Genomic DNA, 26,018 nt, shown 5'->3' with positions numbered 1-26,018 from the left:
ATATATTTCAGAATATTCACTCTATAGATGAACTTTTCTGAATTGACACCAATTTATAACAATATACCCTGTCCTTTGCAAGTACATACTAATGTACTGCAATAAAAACAGCTCAACCGCGGCTGGGAGTGGTAGAGCGCTTGCCTTGCATGCATGAGGCCCTGGGTTCGATTTCTCATCACCACATAAGCAAAAAGAAAAAAGCCAGAAGTGGCACTGTGGCTCAAGTGGTAGAGTGCTAGCCTTGAGCTGAAGACCTGAGGGACAGCGCCCAGGCCCAGAGTTCAGGCCCCACGACTGAACCAAAAAAAAAAAAAACCTCAATCTGTTTAAGTCCCATTTCTCAGACCAAAAGAGAAAGAGAGAAAAAGAGAGGAAGGAAGAAAGGAAGGAAGGAAGAAGAAACACATAGAATTGACGAATAGTGTCTAAGTTTTATGTAAGTTATATACAGTGATAAATCATAGGAATTTTTTATCCAAATGACTAGATTCAACAATCAATTTAAATTGCCTGCCACATCTAATCGTTTTATCTTATTAATCCTGTCTTCTGGTTGGAAAACAAGCTTCAGGAAGCCATTTATGAGTTCTAATGGAATTTGTACCTTTATAGAATGTTTATTAAATATTTTCTAGTTCAAAAACTGACCTGCATATAAGAATGTTAAGCTCTCATAAAGATGCACTAATTGACAAATGGACCAACTAATAAGGTCTGAATTCCTTGCAATAAATAATCACATAGATAATCATTGGTAGAACTAGAACAGGAAGCTAGTTTTATGCTTCTCTATGTTGCGGGTCTTTGATCAAATCAAATCACTATTCTTTGTTACTCAAACTCAAGTTAGCCATAAAAATTCAGCCTGATGCTAGAATTTTTTTTTGTGGGGGGAGGGAGGGTAATTGGTTAAACCTAGGACTCCATACATGCTAACAACATGCTCTTTGACTGAGCTATACCACCAGCTCTATATAAATTCATGAAAAACAGTCTTGGAAGTGAAGATTATAGTATCTTCTCTGTTTTTCTAGCACAGAAAATTTTCTTCCATATTTGTGTAGAAGACAAAGCTCCACAGAAAGTGATTTGTCTTGAATTAGTAGACAATGGAACATGGCCTATGTTAATATTTTTCTTTCTCCTGATGTGCTATTTACTGTCATTATTTGAGACAATGTCTCTTCTTGTTTGGGCTCTTTCAGTAAAACAGTAAATGGTATTCATTCTTCATAAAAACAAAGTTCCCAAAGAAATATTTTTTTTCAAGTGTGATATATATACATGTATATGTATGTGTATATACATATTATATTTTAAGTACAATGCACCAACAGGCCAAATACAGGAAAATAAACCATATTAAACCATCAACCAATCTGATTTTTCAACTTCTTGTTACAAAAATTTAAATCATTGAAACAAGATGTCCTCATTTCCCTGATCTGATCATTACACATGTGTAAATATATTGAAATATCACATAGTCTTCCAATACACGTGCAGTTCTTTGCCATTAATTAAGAGTAAGGTAAAAAAATTAAATGATGGAAATTCTTGGTTTGAAATTTTTTAAGTCATGAAATTTTAATAATTATATACTAAAGCTTTTATGATCAAGACACTTCATGTGCCTCAAGTCAAACAAAAATGCCTTGTTACAGTGTGTTTACCCGGAGTCCTGGAATCACTGCTATTCTAAAAATAAATTACAGATATTAAGGAGAAAAGTAGGAATTCTCACTGTCCCTTGTCTTACATGTTCTATGACAAGTGATATCCTGGTTCAATCTCCTGATTTTTATTCATCTGGAATATGCAATAGTTTCTGTATGACTGAGGAAATTTGGAACATACTTCAGTCCCCAGGGTTGGGGGACTGGGTCATTGTGACTCATTGTGACTCTGTGAATACCACATGCATTCTAGCAGCAGCCCCGTGATCAATCAGATCACAGGGTGGAAGTGAGAATTGTAGTTCATAGGTCCAGTTAAAGAAACACAAGAGTAAATATTTGTGTCTCTTTTTCTCTATTCTATGTGATTCTGCCTTTCAAATTTTAAAGAGATGGGGGGGGGAATTACTCAAATAATAGAGTATTTTTCTTTCTTCTTTAAGTGATATAAGTGATATGAGATAAACTTCATATAGAAATGAAGAAGCTTATTAGAAGTTGTAATAGTATTCAGTGTGAGGTAGTCACTTAATCAAATTCCTTGAGATTTTGGCAGGAGGTAGTATGTAAAGTTTGGGAGAGGCCAGTTTGAAAACATCCATGAAACGGATAAACAATCATTAGAAATTCAGTAGACGGCAGAAAGGGCATAGGTTGATCTTGGTGTGAAGGGATGAGGTTCTGAACGAAGCAGAAGGGACTCAAGGAAGTACGGACCACCTCACCTCACTGCTCTTCCTGCTCAGTAGATAAGAATGAGCAGCTCCCAAATAGGCCAAGACAATAAAGTCTCCAGGGAGCTCTCAGGTTTCATTGAACTAAAAGTGGTAAAAGATCATTGTCAGAAAACCAAAGATATTAAGCAAGTTCATGCACAGTCAAAATTCAGGCTCAAGAATAAAGAAAGAGGTTAAGAGTTGAAGAAATGCAAAGCACTTTCTTCTGCTTTGTGCCTAAGACAAAGTCATGATGGCTCTTCCATGTACTCAGACTCTTAGTTGACAATTCAAGATCATTTCTGTCCTTGAGACAGAAGGGTGGGGCTGTTACAGGATTGAAGGAAGTATAGGTAAGGATGGCATTCTCTGTTCAGAGATAGAGTCATGATGCTAGGTAAGGACAATCAAAGAGTCTTTGTTCCAGAAAGGCTACCTTGTAGTCTTTTCAGAAACAACTCTTGCTTGGAAATGGGCCCAAAGGGACAAGTTCTCAGTGCCGGGGAACAGTCTGAGAGCCCTGGATATTAAACAATCTTGACTTATTCCCAAAGCAAGCCAGTACTGTAGCAGATTTTCATAATTTACAAAGAGAATTGAGAACCAGAGAGTCATTTTGTAGAAGAGTGGCCATATGAAAAAGACTAGCCCATTTTCTATCATGTCATAATTATGTGACTTGTATTCATTAGCTAACATAAATCCAGTGTAATGCCACATTGATAACGATGCCATTAAGAGTTATGTTTACGAAACTTTACAACTTTGGTGGGGGGGAGGGGGAGGAGGATTGGGGCAGGGGGCAGGAGGAGGATGGGAAAGGGAAACAAAGGAGGAGGCCACAATGCTTGATAAGAAATGTACTCATTATCTTGCCCATGTAATTGTAACCCCTCTGTACAGTATTTTCGCAATTTTTTTAAAAAAGAGTTATTTTTACAAGATTACTAAATGTTGAATGTTATATATGTGTAGGAAAAAGTTAACTAGAGGACATTTCTGAAAATTTAAATTCAGTAAGCACTCAAATCATCCAAATATAAGATATTTTAGATAAGCCACTGAATCTGAAAAAACAAACAAACAAATAGACATTCCACTACTAGACCTGGGAGTAAACACTGCTTGTTTTCAGAAATTTTCACATTGGTTACAAGGTTGAGTCAGGTCAGCAATGAGAGAGAAATCAGGGGAAGAAATTCAAGTTAGGTGTGTTTTATTAGCCATTGTGCTGAGTTCTTTACACATCTGACCAGGCAATGTTCTTTCTCTTGTTTTACCAATCCCAGCTAAGCCTTGGAGAATGGAAATACCCCACCAACGCCATTGCTTCAGGACCTGCCAGTCACATACAATTTCCTTTCTCGCTTTTCTTAGTTATAAAAAAAAAAAATCTCACTTTTAGCCAAGAGCATGGCAGCACGTAAGGAAGATAGCATTTCCCTGGCTGGTTTTATTTTTTTTTTCTTTATTTTCTCAGCTAGTTGAGGTCATGTGCTCAGGTTGGAGCCAATAACAATGAAGAAATATGGAAGGTAGATTTCTTAATGGTACACAATCTCTGGACCCTGAAAGTTCCCCTCCCAGGGTAGTAAATTACAAGTAGTTGCTTGTTTCTGATAAATACCACACAGCAAACTTGAAGCTGTCACTTTGGCAACTAGGTTATGGGTGACCACACGCTAGCATGCTTTCACTCTTGTTCTGGCTTTCTGAGCCAATGTTAGAGAGAATCATATAGCAAAGCGAGATATTTTTCAATTCAGCAGCCCAAGAGGAAGTGAGTCTTGCCAATCCCTACCAGAATGAGCTTACAAGTGATTTTTTTCCCCCTCGTTAAACTGTAGAGCTGTCATGACAGTCCTTGATCAAAGTTGCTGAGATATTCTGAAGAACATATCTATATATACCCTATCGAATCTCATGGCTGATAACAAATCTACTGTTTGGGGTCACTACATTTGCAAGTTTTGGTATCATAGCAAGTTGATGACAACAATTTTCTGCTGAAAATACACATGATGAAGGCTCATGATTCAATCTAATGAAATGACCCGTCAAGATGCAATTTTATTCTTTTTCCTAAGTAATTCATACTCTCTGCTCTAACTCATTAGTCAATAATGAAAAATACAAATCCTTATATTTTCCTATCTAAACCTATTATTAAACACAGATGTATTTAATAAAAATTATTTTTCTTAAATTTTACAGCATGAAAGGCAAACATTTTTCAAACAAGTTATTTGATGAACTGTTGTGAATTTAAAATATGCAAGTGTATGAACTGATATATAGTAGGGTCAAGGGGGAACTCAAATAGTATAATTCCTTAGAAAAGCAAAGTCAAAGTTCAACAAAACAAACACCAGGAAGTACTTAAAAGGGATGGGGTGGAGACAAGGGAAAGGGATAGATTAATCAAAAATTTAATGTATATACAAAAATTAAGTGTATATTAATGTATATACAAAATTAAAAAGAATGAGGGAAGGGGTGGGGAAGTGAGAAACAGGTAGAATGTTGAAAGGGGTGACATTGATTGAAATGCATTGTATTCATAAACTGCTTTGTTAAATGGCAACTCCTTCGTATAACTACTTAAAGATAATTTTTTTAATTGCAGAATTTTTTAAAGAATGCTTTCTTCAAAAACAAAAAACACCAGAAAAAAATCAGTTAGACTTCCTTTATATTTTACATATTATTAAGTAATTCACTTATTTTGTTGGGATACCAAGAAAATAACTTTATCATAATTCTGGGCTACAAACAGTACCCCCAAACAATGAAATAATTCCAGAAAGAATAGGTTTCTTTCTTGAGAGCTCTTTAAACTCTTTGCCCCTGCAACCACTTTTGGCTTCCCAGTCTTTATACTTCAGAGTTCCCTGACTCCTCTGAGCCTCTTCAGAGTGAACTCTACTTAGTTTTAACACACTTCATCTCTACTTCTGTTGTTTGGTTTATTGGTTTTTAGTACAACAGTATGAATCCTATATTTAAAAATAATTAATAGGTATCAATTGTTGACCTTCCATGTGTAACTATGAAAAGCAAGTGATTCTCAACTTAGGAACGGTAGATACTGTTGTGTTTGATTTATATCTTACATTATATCCCCCAAGCAATACATATCCTGCAGGCAGTATCACAAGACACTGCCATGCCTGTCTTTGTAACCACGTTTCTCCACAGCTCCTCTTTCTTCTCTTCTAACTTTATATATACTATTTTCTCTGCCTGGAACACACTGCTGCTGATTTGTCTTTTTCAACCTTGAGATCTCCACCTATGCTGAGACCCTTACAGTGTGTCTTGTCCTCCCTTTATTCCAGGACAAGTCTTGACAATCTTTCAAGTGAATTTCCTGGCTTAGGGTTCTTCTTTGGTTTTGGTGGTGGTGGTGGTGGTGCTTGTTTTGTTGTTGTTTTGAGCATCTTATTTACTTATTCTCTAGTGTCCTTATCAATTTAGTTATTATTTGTAGTAGATTAGAGAGACTGGCTATAAACATTAATTGAGAAGTATTTATGTTTTATTAACTCTGGAAAAAAATCGTTTCATGAAGTGAAGGTATATTAAAAGTTCACTACACTATGACTAAATAAAGCACTGAAATATAATGAAAATGATTACTAATATCAACGGTATATACCAATAAATCTCACAAGTTAAAAATCTAGAATACAAGTACTACATGTAGGCAAATATTTTATCACTAATCCCAGCAAGAATCATAATTTCTACCCATAGATACTATTCTGTTATTGTCTGTTATTGTCTTATTTTCTTAGTTCTTTACATTTTCTTTCTTTCTTTTTTTTCTTTCTTTTTTTGTTGGTCATGGGGCTTGAACTCTGGGCCTGGGAGCTGTCCCTCAGCTCTTCAGCTCAAGGCTAGTGTTCTACCACTTAAGCCACAGCGCCACTTACAGTTTCTAATGGTTTATTGGAGATGAGTCTCAAGGACTTTCCTGCCAAGGCTGGCTTTGAAATGTGATCGTCAGATCTCAGCCTCCTGAGTAGCTAGGATTGCAGGCATGAGCCTGGATTTGCATTTTCTAATTAGTTCTTTTTTTCTCCTGCAGTTCACTTTTTATTCTTTGTGAATGGCATTAAACCCCGTCTGTTCCATAAAACCTATATTCATACTGCTTTCCAAAGTGGTTGAACAAGTTTACATTCCCACCAACAATGAAGTAAGGTTCCCTTCTGTCCACATCCCCTCCAGCATCTGTTGTTGTTAGAATTCTTGATTATAGCCATTCTAACTGGAGTGAGATGGTATCTCAATGTTGTTTTGATTTGCATTTCTTTTATGGCTAGGGATGTTGAGCATTTCTTCATGTGTCTATTGGCCATCCTTCTTTCTTCTTCAGAGAAGTTTCTCTTTAAGTCTTTAGCCCACTTATTTATTGGGCAATTGTTTCTTTGAGGATTTGTTGATGGGGGGTTTAGTTTTTTGAGTTCCAAGTATATTTTAGATATGAGACCCTTGTCTGTTGTATGGCTAGTGAAGATCTTCTCCCAATCCGTGGGCTTTCTATTGATCTTGCTAGCTATGTCCTTCGCCATGCAGAAGCTCTGCAACTTCATGCAATCCCATTTGTCCAACTTTTCTTTGATTTGTTGTGTTTCCGGGTCTCTATTTCAAAAGACTTCACATAGAGCTCCCCTATGACCCAGCAATCCCACTTTTGGGCGTTTACCCAAATGATTACAAACAAGACCACACTAAAGCTACCAGCACAACTATGTTGATTGCAGCATTATTTACCATAGCTAAGATATGGAACCAACCCAGATGCCCCTCAGTAGATGAATGGATCAAGAAAATGTGGTACATATACACAATGGAATTCTATGCCTCCATCAGAAAGAATGACATTGCCCCATTTGTTAGAAAATGGAAAAACTTGGAAAAAATTATATTAAGTGAAGTAAGCCAGGCCCAAAGAAACATAGGTCCCATGGTTTCCCTTATTTGCAATATCTAGTATATGTATGAGTCAAGAGGAAAAGGTCAGATAATGTGATGCTAGGAAAATGAACCTTTAGATATGTATTTTAAAGTTTTTTTCTTTCATGCATTTGTTTCTAACGCATTTATAAGATTATCTCTTTGTTGCTTTGTATGTCCCTCCCCCACAGTATAACGGCTGCTTTCACTATATTTGATGTCAGTATGACTTGTGGAGGAGATGGGGAAAAACAAGTCGTTTAAGGATACAGGTGGACCTGTTGCAACAATGAGAAGTACAAGTTGTCATGTCGAAAATGAGCTTTACAAAGTTGGTGCGGGGGGAGGGGGTATGCGGAGAGGGGAGAAGGGAGGTGGGGGGGTGTGCGGAGAGCGGAGAAGGGGGGAGGGGGAGGATTAAGTGGGGGGGAGGCTGGGAAGGGATGTGAAGGGTAAGCAAAGGAGGAGGCTGCAATGCTTGATAAGAAATGTACGCATTATCCTGCCCATGTAATTGTAACCCCTCTGTACAGTATGTTCACAAAAAATAAAATTAAATTAAATTTAAAAAAAAAAACCTATATTCAGGGCTGGGAAGGTGGCTCAGTAGTAGAGTTCTTGCTTTGCATGCATGAGGCCCTGGGTTCAATTCCTCAGCACCACATAAGCAGAAACAGCCAGAAGTGGAGCTGTGGCTCAAGTGGTAGAGCGCTAACCTTGAGCTAAAGAACTGAGGGACAGTGCCCAGGCCCAGAGTTCAGGCCTCACGACTGACAACACACACACACACACACACACACACACACACACACACACACACACACACACACACACACACACACACACACACACCAACCTATATTCAGTCCTCAAGCTCCACTGACTTTCCATTCTACTTAATTACTATGGATCCCAGCTTTGATACTTGACATTATTCTTTCCATTCTCTATGGAAGCTACTATGATGCAGTATTACCTAAATAGGTGCAAATCTTGTTATAAACATTGGATTATAATTATTTTAGGTATGAGTTACAACACTTTACTTTCCCATATATTCTTAATAATGTTCAAAATGATGCCATGAATGTCACCGACATTGTTCAATGAAGCACTGAATCACAAGTTCATGTTCAAGTTGCATTGTTAGACTTTGCTACAATTTTCAGAGAAAGTATTAACTTCAGAAACCATACCTTTCAATAAATGACCTTTTTATTATTTTTTTTTTTGGTCTAGTCGTGGGGCCTAACTCTGGGCCTGGGCGCTGTCCCTCAGCTCTTCAGCTCAAGGCTAGCACTCTACCACTTGAGCCACAGCACCACTTCCGGCTTTTTTCTTTTTGCTTATGTGGTGCTGAGGAATCGAACCCAGGGCCTCATGCATGCAAAGCAAGCGCTCTACCCACTGAGCCACCTTCCCAGCCCGTTTTTTATTATTTTTTGTGACCTGAAACAGTTAATTTGATTTTCATGATGGCCAAGCTAGCCTTGAGAGTGTAACCAACACACTGGAAGAGTCGGATTCATTGTATACTGGGCTTTTCGTCTCAGAATTTAACATTGAACAGGCAAGAAAGAAGCATGCACATAGTGCTTGAAATCAAGGAGTTGGTCTTTAGTGTTCTGGATAGGATTCTGAGTCCTCTGGGTTGTATCCAAGCAGTACAAGCACATAGCTAGATCATGAAATCAAGACACCAGATTTCTACTTCTATGTCCAACATTTAGTATAATCAAAAGGAATGCAGCATTGAAATATGAAATGCAATGTTTCAGCTAAAGCCATGTTCAAGTTGGCAATTTATTACATGCAGCCTGTTCAGAATTGAGGAATTTGCTATTGTCTAGACCAAACTTCAGACAGTGAGCCACAAATCCCAATTTAGAGACTATTATGTGGTTGCATAACTTGAATAAATTTCTTCCCTAAAGTCATTGAAGAAAAATACTAGAACAATAAATCTCAAGTAAAGTCAGAATTTATCATATCAAACATGATGATCATGTATTGTGAGAGAAAGCCAATGTCAAACAGGTTTAAAATTAAAAATCAAAGACTAATCTTACTGAGTACAGGAAACAATCCAGCTAATGGAGGCATTATTACAAAGCATTTGCTGTACTGTGTATCCATCTAGAATATTCAATAAGAGATGCTGTAACTTATATGAACATATTATGTTGGGAGTAATTTTATTCATTGAAGAATTCTAATATTTACAAATAGGTAGCAAACTTTAGTATAAAAATGAATCATCTGTCAAATCAATTGTAGATGCTATGTTAAAAATGACTGTACAAAGGAACTGTTAACTGTTTCATCTTTCTTTCTGCAGGTAACATTTAATCATTAAGACATAATAATATCAATTTCCTGATTGGACTTGCTTCATACATTTTTCTGCCAGGCTTAGTGGCATATGCAAAAGAATCTATCTGAAAAACGTAACTAAAAGAGAAAGAGGGACTTGGCTTAATTGATAGACCGCTTGTGCAGAGCCTTGAGTTCAAATCTCAGTAAGAAGAATATGTATTTTACTTCTAATAAATTAGAAACTACATTTCTGAATCATTAATAGCTATATCCATATTCCTTATAAAAATAGAAACTAAGAAGTCTCACAGAACTACTGAGATGTGACCCTCAAAATTCCCAGAAAAATATTGTCCAATTGAGGATGTGTCATTGGGACCCTACTTGCTTTGCAAAGAAGGAACATAATCACCAACAATAATTTGGCCAAGGAAGTAAATTTATGTGCTATAATCTATGATAGAACAAAGAAATCTATGTGCCATTATTTAATTTCTTTATTCTAAGCTTGAAAAGAACCAGTATTCAATAAGAGGTTGGATGAAATGATCTCAAAGCACTTTTTCAAATTAAGTTTTATAACAATCTAGTTGATTTGAAGCAATAGTCAAAGAGAGAAAGGAAAAGAATTTAAAATTTTCTCCACAATACTGACTATATTTGTTTGAGTTCCCAAAAAGCATTAAAAAGGAAAATTTGTCTTCATTAAAGTTTTATTTAATGCCTTTTAGCACTAAGACAGTATAAAATCTCCTTCTAAGCAGCACTTCTCAATGTCCTTTGAAAAATAAGAGAGGGATAAATAGGTTTCAAATAGAAATGATTTCCAGTTGTATGCTGTGTATTAGGAAAATTGAATATGCCTATTGCTGGAATTTACTGTAAATTCCTATCCATTAAAAAAAAAACTATTCTATACAAGGCACCAGTGGCTCACACTTGCAATCAAGAAGCTGAATTCTAGGGATTGCTGTTCAAAGCCAGCTCAGAGAGCAAAGTCTGTGTGACACTGATCAATGAGCCAGAAATGAAATTGTGATAAAGCACTTGTATTGAGCACAAAAAGCTCAGGGACAGTGCCTGGACCTCGAGTTCAAGTACCAGGACTGGTATCACAAAAATCGAACAAATACATATATATATGCATATTATATATGGTTACTTACATGCACATTACATAAAGGCATATAAATGCTTTATAATCTATAAGTCACAAAAACTGTTAGTTAATGTGAAACTTCTTTCCTTTTATTGCACGGTGCTGTACATGTTTAACAGAAATGAGTTCTGATTTCCAAGCCCACACTGCAGCTGGCTGTGACTGGTGACTGATTTATGCCAATCTATCCAAAAGATAAATAGAAGAACTGACAGAAGATAGGACAAACTTGTGCCTCTGAATTTCCATAAGGAAAAGAATTGTATACAAATCAGGAGGTCACTTTGGTCCATTATGATGAAGGTAAAAGTAATCTTCCTTTTTGTTGAGTTGTTATACATACATGCATATATACACAAATATATATATATATATATATATTACATATGTATATATGTATATATATTATCACAGCTGAGCCTAAACATACTAAGGAAATAAAAATTGGTATCTTGAAATGAATTGTTCCTATATTTAAAAAAAAACCTAATACACAGCACAGACATAGCACTAAGGCACATCCCTTGAAAACTATAAACTAAAGTGATAGAGTGGCAAATGTATGTATTATTGCAATACATTTTTCAAACATCCTTTTTTTTTTGTTCCTGCCTCCTCATTATAGGGTGAATATTCCCTTTTATCTCTGTTGAGAATTGGTTTTGTAGGTACTGTGTCCTTATTCACATGGTATTTTTATTATTATCTTTAAGTAGTTGTGCAAAGGGGTTTTAGTTCAACTTGTCAATTTGAGAATGGATGATCTTACCTTAATTATTAAAAGATAATACATATGTTTTTCCCTTGTCTTTTGTAACACTAATAAAATGAAAACTTCATTTTAAAGTAAAATTTAATGGGTCATGCCAGAAAAGTTAAGACAATGGGAGGGGTGCGCAAGTAAATAAGAATTGTCTGGAAAGAATCTAGATGTCGGAAAGCAGAAAGAAAAGAGTAGAGGAGTAAAACAGACAAAATGATCACCTCCTAGAACATCAGAGCTTCCAAAGCAGTAGAAGGCCCTTTCCCAGGAGGAGGGAGTGACTCACTGGCTTCACAGCTGGCAAGCCAGGGAGAGAGAAGACTTAGAAGTGAAGAACAAAACAGGTTTTTAACATATGTTCTGCAAATATGCTCCAGTATATTTTTTCCCTTGTTGGAAAGTTTTCTGTTCCTTCCTAGATCTTTAAAATAGCCCAGATTTTATTTTCATGCTAAACATTGGAAAGAAGGAAGAGTAAATAGGATGTTAAAGCCAAGCAAGCATAGTTCATGTCAGTAACCAATAAGTATTTTTCCAACTTCTGAAAGTAAACAACTCAGAATTTGAGATAGATTTAAAAAGAGAGACATTGAATCTGAACTTATAGGAAGATTTGCTTTTCTTGTAAACTCCTATAATGTTACACTATGTATACTTCTTATATTCCTTAAGACATAAATGTGCTTTTTTTGTTTTCTTTTGTTTTGTTCTGTTTTTGCAGGCCCTGGGACTTGAACTCGGGGCCTGGGTGCTCTCCCTGAGCCTCTTTGTGCTCAAGGCTAGTGCTCTACCATTTGAACAACAGCTCCACTTCTGGCTTTTTCTGAGTAGTTTACTGGAGTTAAGAGTCTCACAGAATTTTCTGCCCAGGCTGGCTTTGAACTCCAATCTTCAGATCTCAGCCTCTGAGTAGCTAGGATTATAGGTATGAGCCACCTATTCCTGGCAATAAATAAATGTGTGTTTTTTAAAAATCAAGAATAAACCATAAGATGAAAAATGAATTCATTTTAAATATTTTTCTTATTTTTCAGTAGTTGTATAATGGATGCACTATTCAGCAACGCAATCTATAAATACAGTGCATCTTAATGTCACTCATTTCAATATTGTTTCTCAACATTTGCCACTTAATAAAGCTGTTTATGTATGCAATGCATCTTGATCTATGCCACCCCTTCAACATCTTCACTTCTCCTCTCCACCCCTTGCCTTATTTTTCTTAATTTGTGGTATATACAATGAATTCTTAACTGCATTCTTCCCCTCTTCCCCTTTCATTTGTCTACCCTTTCCCCACCCCACCCCACTTCTGTCAAGTATCCATTTCCTGATACTTATTTTGTTGGACTTTGACTTAGTCTTTCTAAAGAATTATACTGTTTGAGCCCTCCACAGAGTCTATTATACATCAGTTAATTTATTTGTAAACTCTTGGCATACTAGCCAGTGAGATTACTTATAGATTTATAGGCATATTCTATCTACCACAAATGAAATTATTATTTTTCTGAGTCTGGATTACTTCATATAATTTTTCAAGTCTTTCCATTTCTGTATGAATGGTATTACAGCATTGTTTTCTAGCTGAACAAATGAAACTCCATTGTGTATATATACCACATTTCCCAATCTATTTGTGCATTAAGGGGCATCTGGGCTGATTCCGTATCTTGGCTATGGTAAATAGTGCTGCAGTGGACATGGTTGTGCTGGTGGCTTTACTGTAGCTTTGTTTGTGGTCTATTGGATAAATGCCCAGGACTGGAATTGCTGGGTAATAAGATAACTCTATATTTTAATTTTTTGAAGAGCCTCCATACTATTTTCTGAAATGGTTGAAAAAGTTTACATTCCTACCAACAATGTAATAGAATTCCATTTGGGTTATATACTTGCCATCATTTGGTATTTTTTTGTTCTCTTGATTATAGCCATTCTAATGGGGTGAAGTCTGCATGGCAAAGGACCCAGCTAACAAGATCAAAAAGAAAGATCACAGAATGAGAGAAGGTTTTTTTTTTTTTCTTTAACCAGCTATACACTGGATAAAGGACTAATATCCAGATTAAACTTAGAGCTCAAAAAATTAAACCCTCAAAAATAAACCCCCAAAGAAACAACAACCTGATTAGTAAATGGGGTAATGACTTAAAGAGATACTTTTCAGATGGAGAAGTAAAAATTGCCAATAGATACATGAAGAAATGTACAACATCTCTGGCCATAAAGTAAATGCATATAAATGCTTATTAAAAGTCCTATCATTTATGACATTGTGAGTGACATAATCTTCTTTAAAACGTCTAGTGCTAATGGGTGCCACTGTCTTTCTGCACCTTCCATCTTGACTCAGGGACTATTGGCCTCCACAAGCAATTACAGCTTCTGCTCCACTTCCAGAGAAGACCTAAGCATAGAACCAATAAGTAACAAAGTTTTACTGCCAATTGGCAATTGTGGCATTCACTCTTAGAACATATTCCAATAGTGTTCTAACACTTGCAAACAAATCACTATCATTTGCTTAATCAATGGTTAAAACATGTAATTGACATGTTCTTATGCAAACATTGAGAAATAAGCTTTTTTTTTTTCAGTCTTGGGACCTGAACTCTGGGCCTGGATGCTGTCTCTCAGCTCTTCAGCTCAAGGCTAGCACTTTACCACTTAAGCCACAGCACCACTTCCAGCTTTTTCTGTTTATATGGTGCTGAGGAATTGAACCCAGGGCCTCATGCAAGCACTCTACCACTAAGCCACCTTCCCAGACCCAATAGGTATTAATTTTGCAGGTGTAACTGATATGTTAAAAAATAAAAAAGCACAGTGAAGGTATATGAAAATCTGCTTGTCTGAAAAAGTCCTGGAAATACTAGCACAAATGTTGGAAACCAAGATATGCATAACTCTAGAAATTAACCCAATAATCATCTTCAGATTACACATGAGCAAAAGTGAATCTCAGTAAGATGTATGTGGTATTTTAATCCTAGCTACTCAATGTCTGTGCTTTATGCTACTCTGAAGTACCCTTGAAATTTTAACAACACAACCAGGTATCTGGGATAAAGAGCCACTGAAGGAAGAACAATTGGTTTGGAGTTTACAAATATAAAAGGCTACATCTTGACATAATTGTCATTGTTTGACCTAACAGCTTCTTATAGAACATGAGTAATAGAAGTCTTGTCTTGTTTGAACTAAATCAGACCTCAATCACCTGACAAATATCATTTCCAGGATGTTTACATTTGTGATGGGCTCTGGTACTTCATGCCTGCTATTCTATCTACTCCTAATCTGAGGCCTGAGAAAGAAGAATTGAGGTTCAAAACTATCCTGGGCAGAAAAGTCCATGAGAGCCTATCTCAAAAGTAACCAGTGGAAAGAAAAACTGTAGACATGACCCAAGAGGTAGAGTGTTGCTGAGCAATTGAGCAAGTATAAATTCCCATAGTAGAATGAATACACACAGAGACACAGACACACAGACAGACACACATACACACAGATAAAAATAATACGATAGTAGTTTTTGATGACTCTGTCTTTTTTACCTGACGTGTGGTGTATTCACATGTATGTCTTCAGGAGAAGGGGGCAGATGCAGAACTCAAGGGAGAAAGGTTGAAAAAGCACATCCGTGGAGCTCACTGACACTGATGAAAGTGAACTGTACAACTCGTGGGTGGAGATGAGAAGGAAAGACTGAGAGAGAGGGAGGGAAGCGAAGACACTCTACGAAGGAAATGTACTCATTACCTGACTCATGAAATTGTACTCCCTCTTTACATCACCTCAATAAGAACAAAATTAATTAATTAAAAAATGACATGATGCATAGCATAGATTTAGGTGTTATATATATTGTACCAGCTATGTATAACATCTATATATCATATAACATACATAATATATATAATCAAATAATCACATATATCATATATAATCATATATGTCATATATGTATTATATAATCATATATTTGCAATATAGCATCTGCTCTGTTAATTGAGATAAACAGAATCTGATCATGAAACATAAGAGGAAAATTTGGAAATGTCATGTCCCTTGATATTTGAAAAGTTCTACTACATTCTTGAGACTCCAGGTCCAAGAACACGCACAAATTGTATATACACTCATGTCTAGCTGAATTTGAGACTTTACTGAAGCAGGAAGTAATGGCTGAGGTACAACCATCATAAAGTATCAGTGCACAGAGCACCTAAGACATGCTCCAAATACAAGAAGAGTGCCTAAATAAAAAAAGAATTGGGAGACATGGATGTTAAGCAAGTCAGCTAGCTGATCAGGAATTCAACTGAGCCATCCTTAGACTTCAGAAAAGCATACATCTTGATATATATTTAGATTGTTTCCACATTCTATTGTGGAGTAATGAAGAAGAAAATATGGGAGTACTAGCATCCCATCAAGAACCTTTCAATACTTTGTAGAAAACTTCAGTGGTAGGATTGTAGCATTCTATTGCACTTCTAATTTTAATATTAGTAGCTTCACCTCCATGCAGCTGTCCACAGCTGCTAAGTAAGCCATTTTTGCATCCCCACCAACAGTCTGAGTGTTTTCTAGATTTTTTCCCATCCTTACCAAAGCTTGACTTTATTTCTTTTTACAGTATCTACCCTGCCAAAGGAGAGATGATCTCTCACTTTGATTTTGACTTTCATTTCATTCATAATTACTGTGGGTATGTTTTTAATATTCTTTTTGACTGTTTGCCTATTGTTCTTAGAGAAATTTCCTCTGATCACACTAATCATTCAGGATGTTCTATTTTTGTTGTTTTGTCCATTGGGCTGTTAATTTTACTATCAACCTGTTGAATATATATATATATATATATATATATACATATATATATATATATGTTTGCTCTTTATATACTTATTCTAATATATAGCTTGAAAAGTTATGTTTCTGATATTTTTCTTGTTATTGCATTGCTTAACTGTTCTGACTATAACTGAATATGATGTTAAATGAAAGTGGTAACATTGGACCTTCGCCTTGCTTTTGATGATAGGAGAAAATATTTACTTTTTTAATGTTGACTATGATGATAGGTACAGTCATTTAAACCTGGGGGTGTTTTTTGTGTGTGTTTGTTTGTTTGTATTGAGGCATTTTCTTCTTCTTGTTGTTGTTTTTGTTGGTCATGGGGCTTGAACTCTGGACCTGGGCACTGTCTCTCAGCTCTTCAGCTCAAGGCGAGCGCTCTACCACTTGAGCCACAGTCCCACTTCTGGTTTTCTAGTGGTTTATTGGAGATTAGATTCTCATGGACTTTCCTGCCTGAGCTGACTTTGAACCTTGATCCTCAGATCTCAATCTCCTGAGTAGCTATGATTACAGATGTGAGAAACTGGCTCTGGGTTGGTATTATTTTTTCCATGACTCCAAGCCATTTTTATTTGTCTCATATTGTTTTCTAAGTTTCCTTTTTGTACCTTCTTTAATGTTTTTTTTTAAAAAGAGTGATTGTTTAATTTCCACATTTTAAAAGGAAATTTCCAGGTTTTCCTCATTTCATTCCATTGTGGCCAAGACAAAATTGATAGTTTGTATGATTTTAATCATTTTAAATTTCTTAAGACTTGTTTTGTGACCTAGCACGTGATCTGTTCATAAGACATCCATGTGTACTTGAGGGAACGTGTGTTCTACTATTGGGTTAGACATTGCATGGACAAATCATGTAACTCAAATATTCCATTATTCCCTATTGAAACTGAGGTGTGAAAGACTCATGCTCTTATTTTTTAACTCTGTGTTTCTCCTTTAGTCTTGATAATTTATTTCTATCTTTAGATGCTCTGATGGTAGGTTTGTATGTACATTTGGAACTGCTATATATTCTTTGTGACAAGCATAGCCATTATAAAACACTCTTGTTTGTCTTCTGTATCAGTTTTGCTAAAACAAATGTATTTTTCTCTAAGGTAAATATAAGCCCCTCTCTTTTGGCTACAATTTGGGTGAAATGATTTTTTTCCATTCCTTTTCCTTCAGCTTCTGCACGTCATTAAATCTGAAGCTGTTCTCTTTTTTCAGAAAGCACACGGTGGTCTGGTCTTGTTTTTTTCTCCTCCTCCTCCTCTTCTTCCTCCATCTCCTTTTCTACCTTTCTTGTTGCTTTTCTTTCCTCCTCTTTTCTTTATATCCCATTCACCAATCATTCACATCTTTTAACTGTGGATTTTAGTCCATTTAAATTTGAAGCAACTAGTGATGGGGGAAGATTTACTATTGCCCCTTTCTTAGTTATTTCTGTTAGTCTTTGCTACAGTGTACTTTAACATGTGGAACACCGCAAGTTCCATGAGTTAAAAGTTTGGTCTTTCAAAAGGTGTGGGCTAGTGGAAAAACTCAGGTCACTGAAGCAAATCCTGGAAGGGGGTTGTAGGACCGATGTTCCTTGGCAAGCCTCTACTTTTGCTTCCTAATTATGAGTTGAGTAGCTCAGTTCTGCCCTGAACTCCTCCAAAATGTACTGAAAGCCTAAAACCAAAAGTTCCAATTGATCACAGGCTGGAACCTCCAAAACTGTCAACCAAAATAAACTTTTTTCTCATTAAGTGTGCTATCTCAAGATAGCATGAATGATAGAATGAAGATGAACTCAGACTTGTACTTCTTTTGTCTGCTTTCCCCGTTTTATAGTCTCTATTGCTAAATATATCCCCACTACTGTGGGAAATGTTCCACTGACACAATTTTTATTCTACTGCTTTGGGGCACCGTGTACTATAACTATTCTTTAGAACTTTAAAGCTGATAATACTGCTTTGCTATAAGTTTTACGTCCTGTCTAAATAGCCTGCCACTCATTAAGAGAAAATGCTGAAATCTCTGACAAAACTATGAATATGTCTACTTCTCCTTTTTTTAAAAAATATTTTTATTGTAAAAATACTGTAGAGAGAGGTTACAGTTACATGAGCAAAGTAATGAGTACGTTTCCTATCAAGCATTGTTGCCTCCTCCTTTGTTTTTCCCTACCGTTCCTATCCTCCCACCTCCACAAACACACTCCCCCGATCCCCATCTAAATTGTAAAGTGTATTTTTCAACATAGTGTCTTATACAACTCATTGTTACAATGGGTCAACCTGTATCCCTATTTTAAGCATTTTGTTTTTTCACTTCCCCTCCCCAAGCTAGAGAAGTGTATATACAAGATGCAGGGCACCAACATCAAATACAATGAAAACAGGGGTAATACCATGGGGGAAGAACATACAAAAAAACAAAAAAAAATCACATGGTACATTATAAATACATTAGAAACAATAGCAAGAAAGAAAAAACCACGTGTGTCCCTATCTTGGGGTTCATTGCACTTAAGATAATCTTATACAATCATATGTACATAGCTTTTGACCTTTTCTGCTTGTCCCAGGCATATACTAGTTATTGCAAATAAGGGAAACCATGGGACCTATGTTTCTTTGGGCCTGGCTTACTTCACTTAATATAATTTTTTCCAAGTCTTTCCATTTCCTAACAAATGGGGCAATGTCATTCTTTCTGATGGAGGCATGGAATTCCATTGTGTATATATACCACATTTTCTTGATCCATTCATCTACTGAGGGGCATCTGGGATGGTTCCATATCTTAGCTATGGTAAATAATGCTGCAATAAACATAGTTGTGCTGGTAGCTTTAGTGTGGTCTTGTTTGTGAACATTTGGGTAAATGCCCAAAAGTGGGATTGCTGGTCATAGGGGAGCTCTATGTGGAGTCTTTTGAGGAACCTTTATACTAATTTCCAAAGGGGTTGAATAAGTTTACACGCCCACCAACAATGCAGTAGGGTTCCCTTCTAGCCACATCCCCTCTAGCATCTGTTATTATTAGATTTCTTGATTATAGCCATTCTAACTAGGGTGAGGTGGGATCTCAATGTTGTCTTGATTTACATTATTTTTATGGCTAGAGAGGTTGAGCATTTCTTCATGTGTCTATTGGCCATTCTTATTTCCTCTTCAAAGAAGTTTCTCTTTAATTCTTTAGCCCATTTGTTTATCATGCAGTTATTTCTTTGAGAATTTGTTGTTGGGGGATTTAATTTTTTGAGTTCCAAGTATATTTTAGATATGAGACCATTATCCATAGTATGGCTAGTGAAGATCTTCTCCCAATCCGCGGGCTTTCTATTGATCTTGCTAGCTATGTCCTTTGCCATGCAGAAGCTCTGCAGCTTCAGCAATCCCATTTGCCCAACCTTTTCTTTTTTTTTTTTCTTTAATTTGTTGTGTTTCTGGATCTTTATTGAGAAAATTTCGGCCAGTGCCTAAGAGACCGAGGGTTTCTCCTATTTCTTCCTGTAATGTTTTCATGGTGTCTGCTTGGACTTCGAGGTCTTTGATCCATTTGGAATTGATTCTGGTGAAGGGTGATATATACAGATATAACTTTAGTTTTCTACAGGTATTTAACCAATTTTTCCAGCACCATTTACTGGAGAGGCTGTCTTTCTTCCATTCTTTTTTTTTATCTCCCTTATCAAAGATTAGGTGGCTATAGGTCTGTGGGTTCATTTCTAGGTTTTCAATTTTATTCCATTGGTCCTCAAGTCTGTTCTTGTGCCAGTACCAAGCTGTTTTGATTACCATGACTTTGTAGTAGAGTTTGAAATTTGGATTGATAATCCTTCAGCACTATTCTTTAAGAATCGTTTTTCTATTTGGGGTCTTTTATTGTTCCATGTGAATTTTTGGATTGCTTCTTCTATTTCCTTGAAAAATGATATTGGAATATTGATAGGAATCACTTTGAATTTGTAGATAGCCTTGGGAAGTATTGCCATGTTTACATTGTTGATCCTTCAAATCCAGAACCATGGGAGGTTTTTCCACTTCCTAAGTTCTTCTTTGATTTCCTTTTTCAGGTTTTAAAGTTGGCATTATTTCTTTACTTAAGTTCTTTACTTAAGTTAATTCCTAGGTAATTAATTTTTGAGGGGCTACTACAAAAGGAGTTGCTTTCCTAATTTTAGCTGTGTTCTTCTGATTGTTGGCATACAGAAAAGCCATTGATTTTTGAGGGTTAATTTTATACCGTGCTATTTTGCCAAAATTTCAAATCAGCTCAAGTAATTTGGGAGTGCAGAGAGGGAGAGTTTTACTTCAGCTTTCCTTATATGGATCCCCTTTATATATCCATCTTGTCTTACTGCTATAGCTAGGCATTCTAATACTTGAAGAGAAGTGGAGACAGTGGACATAGTTGTCTAAAAGTATAATGCTGGCTGTAGGTTTGTCATATACAGCCTTTATTGTATTGAGGAATGTTCCATGGATACCTAGTTTTTCCAGAGCCTTCATCATAAATGGGTGTTGGATCTTGTCAAATGCTTTTTCTGCATCTATTGAGATAATCATGTGGTTCTTATCCTTGCTCTGCTTGATGTGATGAATTATATTATTGATTTGCATATATTGAACCAGGTTTGCATCCCTGAAATGAATCCTGTTTGATCCATAGTGTATAATTTTTTTGATAAATTTTTGAAGTCAATTGGCCAAAATTTGTTGAGAAGTTTTGCATCAGTGTCCATCAAAGAAATGGGTCTATAGTTCTCTTTCTTTGATGAGTCCCTGCCTGGTTTTGGAATGAGGTTATGATAGCTTCATAGAAAGATTTCGGTAGTGAACTTTCTCTTTCAGTTTCATTGAAGAGTTGAGGGAGTGTTGGTGTGACTTCTGCTTTGAAGACCTTGTACAATTCCGCTGTAAATCCATCTGGTCCTGGGCTTTTCTTAGCTGGGAGGTCTCTTATTGCTGTTTCTATTTCAATGCTTGATATGGGCCTGTTAAGTTGGTTTAACTGATCCTTGTTTAGTTTTGGCATGTTGATAGTTGCTAGGAAATCATCCATTTCTTCCAGATTCTCCAACTTATAGTATAAAGGTTTGAGAAGTATTCCCTTATAATATTCTGAATCTTGGTTGTTTCTGTGGTGATGTTTCCATTCTCATCTCTGAGTTTATTTATTTGAGTGTGTTCTCTTCTTTTTCTGATAAGATTTGCTAAGGGTTTGTCAATTTTGATAATTTTTTCAAAGAACCAACTCTTTGTTTTGTTGATTGTTTCTATGGTTTTTTGGATTCTAATTCTTTAAATTCTGATTTAATTTTAATTATTTCTTTCCATCTACTGGATTGGGGTTTAGCTTGCTGCTCTTTTTCAAGGGGGTTCAGATGTCTCATTAAATTGTTGGTTTCAGATCTCTCTAATTTGTTGATGTAGGAACTCAGAGCTATGAACTTGCCTCTGAGTACTGCCTTTGCTGTGTCCCAGAGGAGCTAGTAATTTGTATGCTCATTTTTGTTGAATATCACATTTGAATTTCCTTTCTAATCTCTTCCATGACCCACTGGTGATTCAACAGTGTGTTGTTCAGTCTCCCTTGTGGTCTGAGAGAATGCAGGGCATAACTTCAATGTTTCTGAATTTGGACAAGTTTGCTTTGTGACCTAAAATGTGGTCTATTTTGGAAAATGTTCCAGATGCTTCTGAGAGGAACATGTATTTTGATGCTGCTGGGTGAAATATTTGGTAGATGTCTGTTAAATCTAGTTGATCTATGCAGTTGTTTAGATCTGCGGTTTCTCTGTTGAGTTTTTGCTGGGTTGATCAATCTAGTGGGGATAGTGGTATGTTAAAGTCCCCAACAATTAATGTCTTTGATCTATGTGAGATTTGCGGGAAAGCAGTGATTCTCAGATGAATTTGGGTGCTCTGTTGTTTGGTGAATAGATATTTAGAATTGTAATATCCTCCTCAAGGAGAGATCCCTTAATTAGTATGTAGCAGCCTACTTTATCTCTTGTCACTAATTTTAATTTGAAGTCTATTTTATCTGATATTTGGATTGCAACTACCGCCTGTTTATGGGGCCGGTTGCTTGATAGATTTTATTCCAGCCCTTCACTTTCAGAATATGTTTGTTTTTATGGGCAAGGTGAAGGCAGCAGATAGAAGGATCTTGCTTTTTAACCCAAATGGACAGTCAATGTCATTTAATTGGAGAGTTAAGTCCATTAATATTGAGAGTTAGGACTGAGAGTTGTTTGGTTGTTCCTGCCATATTATCCACCTTCTTGGGGGCTGTGAAAACTGGGTTCTTCCTATGGTTCTTGTATTCTCAGTTTGGGTGTAGTTTCTTGGCCTTTATTGTCCTCTTGTTGGTTTTCTATGCATAGGACATCTTTAAGTATCTTTTATAGGGGTGGTTTGTGGAGATATATTGTTTCAGTTTTTCTTTGCTATTGAAGGTTTTTATTTAGCCTTCCATTTTGAAGGAGAGTTTAGCTGGGTACAGTATTCTTGGTTGATAGTTGTTTGTCTTTAGGGCATAGCGTATATTATTCCAGGCTCTTCTTGCTTTAATTGTGTCTGCTGAGAAAATCTGAGGTGATTCTAATTGGTTTCCCTTTATAGGTGATTGATCTTTTCTCCTTGACAGCTTTAAGGATCCTTTCCTTGGTCTGAATTGATCCTGTGTGGATTATAATGTGACAGTGGGATGTCCTGTTCTAGTCTGGTTTATTTGGGGTTCTAAAAGCTTCTTGTATCTAAATAGGCCTATTCTTTTGCATGTTTGGGAAGTTCTCTGATAGGATCCTGTTAAATAAACTTCATAAACTATTAACTTCTGTCTATAGGTGGTCCTCTATACCTATTATCTTCAGATTAGGCCTTCTGATGGTGTCTTCTAAATGTTGAATAGATATATCATATTTCTTGGATTTGTCTTGGATAGTTGTATGTTCTTTCTTTTTAAATAAGTTTTTTTATTGTGAAAATACCATACAGAGGGGTTTTACATGAGTAAGGTAATGAGTACATTTCTTATCAAGCATTGTTGCCTCCTCCTTTGTTTTTCCCTTACCATCCCTACCATCTCCATGACTATACTCCCCCTTCCTCCCCGCCAATGTTGTAAAGTTCATTTTTTGGCATAGCATCTTGTACATCTCATTGTTGCAATGGGTCCACCTGTATCCCTATTTAAAGAATTTTTTCCCTTCCACTCCCCAAATTATACCAACAACAAATATAGTGAAAACAGGGGTTATGCCGTGGCGGAGGGACATAAAATACAACAAAAAAAAATCACCTTAGAAATACATAGAAACAATAGCAAGAAAAAAATCCGCTTGTCTTCAATCTCGGAGATTCAGTCATCTTCATACTTTCTACTTTGTCTTTGTATTTCCTTTCCTTCTAATTGGTCATCTTTGATGGCTTCAAATTCTTCGTTGGGGCTTTGTTTTAGATTTTGTATGCACATCTTTACTTCCTTAATTTGGTGTTCACTATTTATTCTCAAATCTCTTCGTTTGATTTATTATGGTTTCATTGGACTCCCTTTCCTTCTGACAGGCTCCATTCAGTATTCCCTTTGTGGTCTCCCTGGATTCCTTCAGCTGTCTGTTTATGGATTCCATGAATGCCTCTATTATTCTTTGTCTATTCTTGTCCCACTCATGCAATTCTTGAATTACTCTTTGATTAGCTTCCTCACACTCACAAAATTCCTGTATTTCTCTTAGACTGTTCTCAGCCTGCTCACACAATTCCTGTATTAATCTTTGATTAGCTTCCTTATGCTCAAGAGATACCTGTTTTAATTTTTGGTTAGCCTGGTCTCGCTCCCTACCATACTCACGTTGAGTCCTTTGCAAGCTTTCAATCTTTTCATTCACCATGTTTACCAGTAGTCTTTGTAGAGCTTTTTGGGAACTCTCCTTTGGATTATTCATTAACTGTTCTGTCACCTGATTATCATGAGTGGGAGTTGAGATACCTGGACTTGCCATTTTTCTTGTGTTTTTCTGACTTGTTCTGCCCATTTGGCATGAAAGTGACACCAATTTCATGCTAGAACACTATTTTAAGGCAAGCATCAACCAGATTCCTGTAGTTGCACACTCAAAATGGCTGCAGATACAATCTGGTTCAACAGATAAAATCTATTCAACAGCAAACAACTATGGATTAATAAGCTAAGAACATCAAAGAAGGATTCAGCAGATCAGAAATTAATAGGTTTAGGGAGAATTGTGGGGAAAAATAGGATTAGATAGATGTGGAGAGGTAAAAGGAAAGAGTGAATTTAACCAAGTCCTAATCTCAGAGAGGGAAATGGATAGGACAAAATGAAAGAAGAGAGATAAAGAAACAAGAGAAAAAAACAAAAAAACAAAAATTGGATTTAAAAATATGAAACAATTAAAAATTATGTAAGTATAAAGAAATAATACTGATAGAAGAACAGGATAGGATGAGAGGAGGAGAGAGATATAAAGGAAAAATGAAAAAAGTAAAAAATAAAAAATCTAACAATGGAATACTTAAAAATTATATAGGTATATTGAAATAATACTACTAAAGCCGGGTGCCCGCGGCTCATGCCTGTAATCCTACCTACTCAGGAGGCTGAGATCTGAGGATCAGGGTTCACAGCCAGCCCAGGCAGGAAACTCCTTGAGACTCTTATCTCCAATAAACTACTAGAAAACCGGAAGTGGCACTGTGGCTCAAGCAGTAGAGCACTCACCTTGAGCTGAAGAGCACACGGACAGCACCCAAGCCCATAGTTCAAGCCCCACAACTGACAAAAAAAAAAATACTACTATTAGAGAAAAGCCTAAGAGGTTGTGAAATGAGTAATTAATTTCTGAATTAAGTATGTACACAATTAAGGATAAGATCTAATAATCGATAACAGGTATATATCTGGGGTGAGCAGAACAGCAATTAAGTCACACAAAACACACACACACACACACACACACACACATACACAACACCTAAAATAAAAATTATGAAAGAAAAATAGAAAACAATTTTTAAATTAAAAAATTAAGTAGAAAAACGAGTCATTTGATTTTTTGGGGGGTTGAGAAGGACAGATCTTGTATCTCCCCTGTGTCCTGTGTCTGTAACCAGTTTGTTAGTGGAATCTCTGGTTTGCTTGTGGTGTTGGTTTTCCTGTGGCTTGAATGGTTTCTTAAGTCAGTTTGTTTGAGCAGCCAGAAAAATGCTCTGCCTTACCCAGAACTTTGTGATCCTCCTCCCAGGCTAGTTCAATGAGAGGGAGATCTGCTTTGAGTATGAAGGAGATGGCTGTTTCCTCTAGCTTGGAGTTGCTGTGATGAGGCTAGGTTCTGGGTAGGGTTGAGCAATCGGTAGCTTTTCCCTGAGGAGCTAGCTCCTGAGACACTCACAGAGCCCAGCCTGGAGTCATTCTCAGGATTTAGGTTTACTGAGTTTCAATTGTTTGTCTTTTATCCCTCCTGCTGCTGGACAGGCTGCCTAGGTTGTAGTGGGGAGGGGCAGCCTCTGGCTCTGTTTACCCAGCGAAGAAAGTCACTCCTGCAG

Source organism: Dipodomys spectabilis, unplaced genomic scaffold (genome assembly GCF_019054845.1).
Source record: "Dipodomys spectabilis isolate Male_0828 unplaced genomic scaffold, ASM1905484v1 ptg000032l, whole genome shotgun sequence".
NCBI lineage: Eukaryota > Metazoa > Chordata > Mammalia > Rodentia > Heteromyidae > Dipodomys > Dipodomys spectabilis.
Note: the sequence above shows the minus strand (reverse complement) of the source record.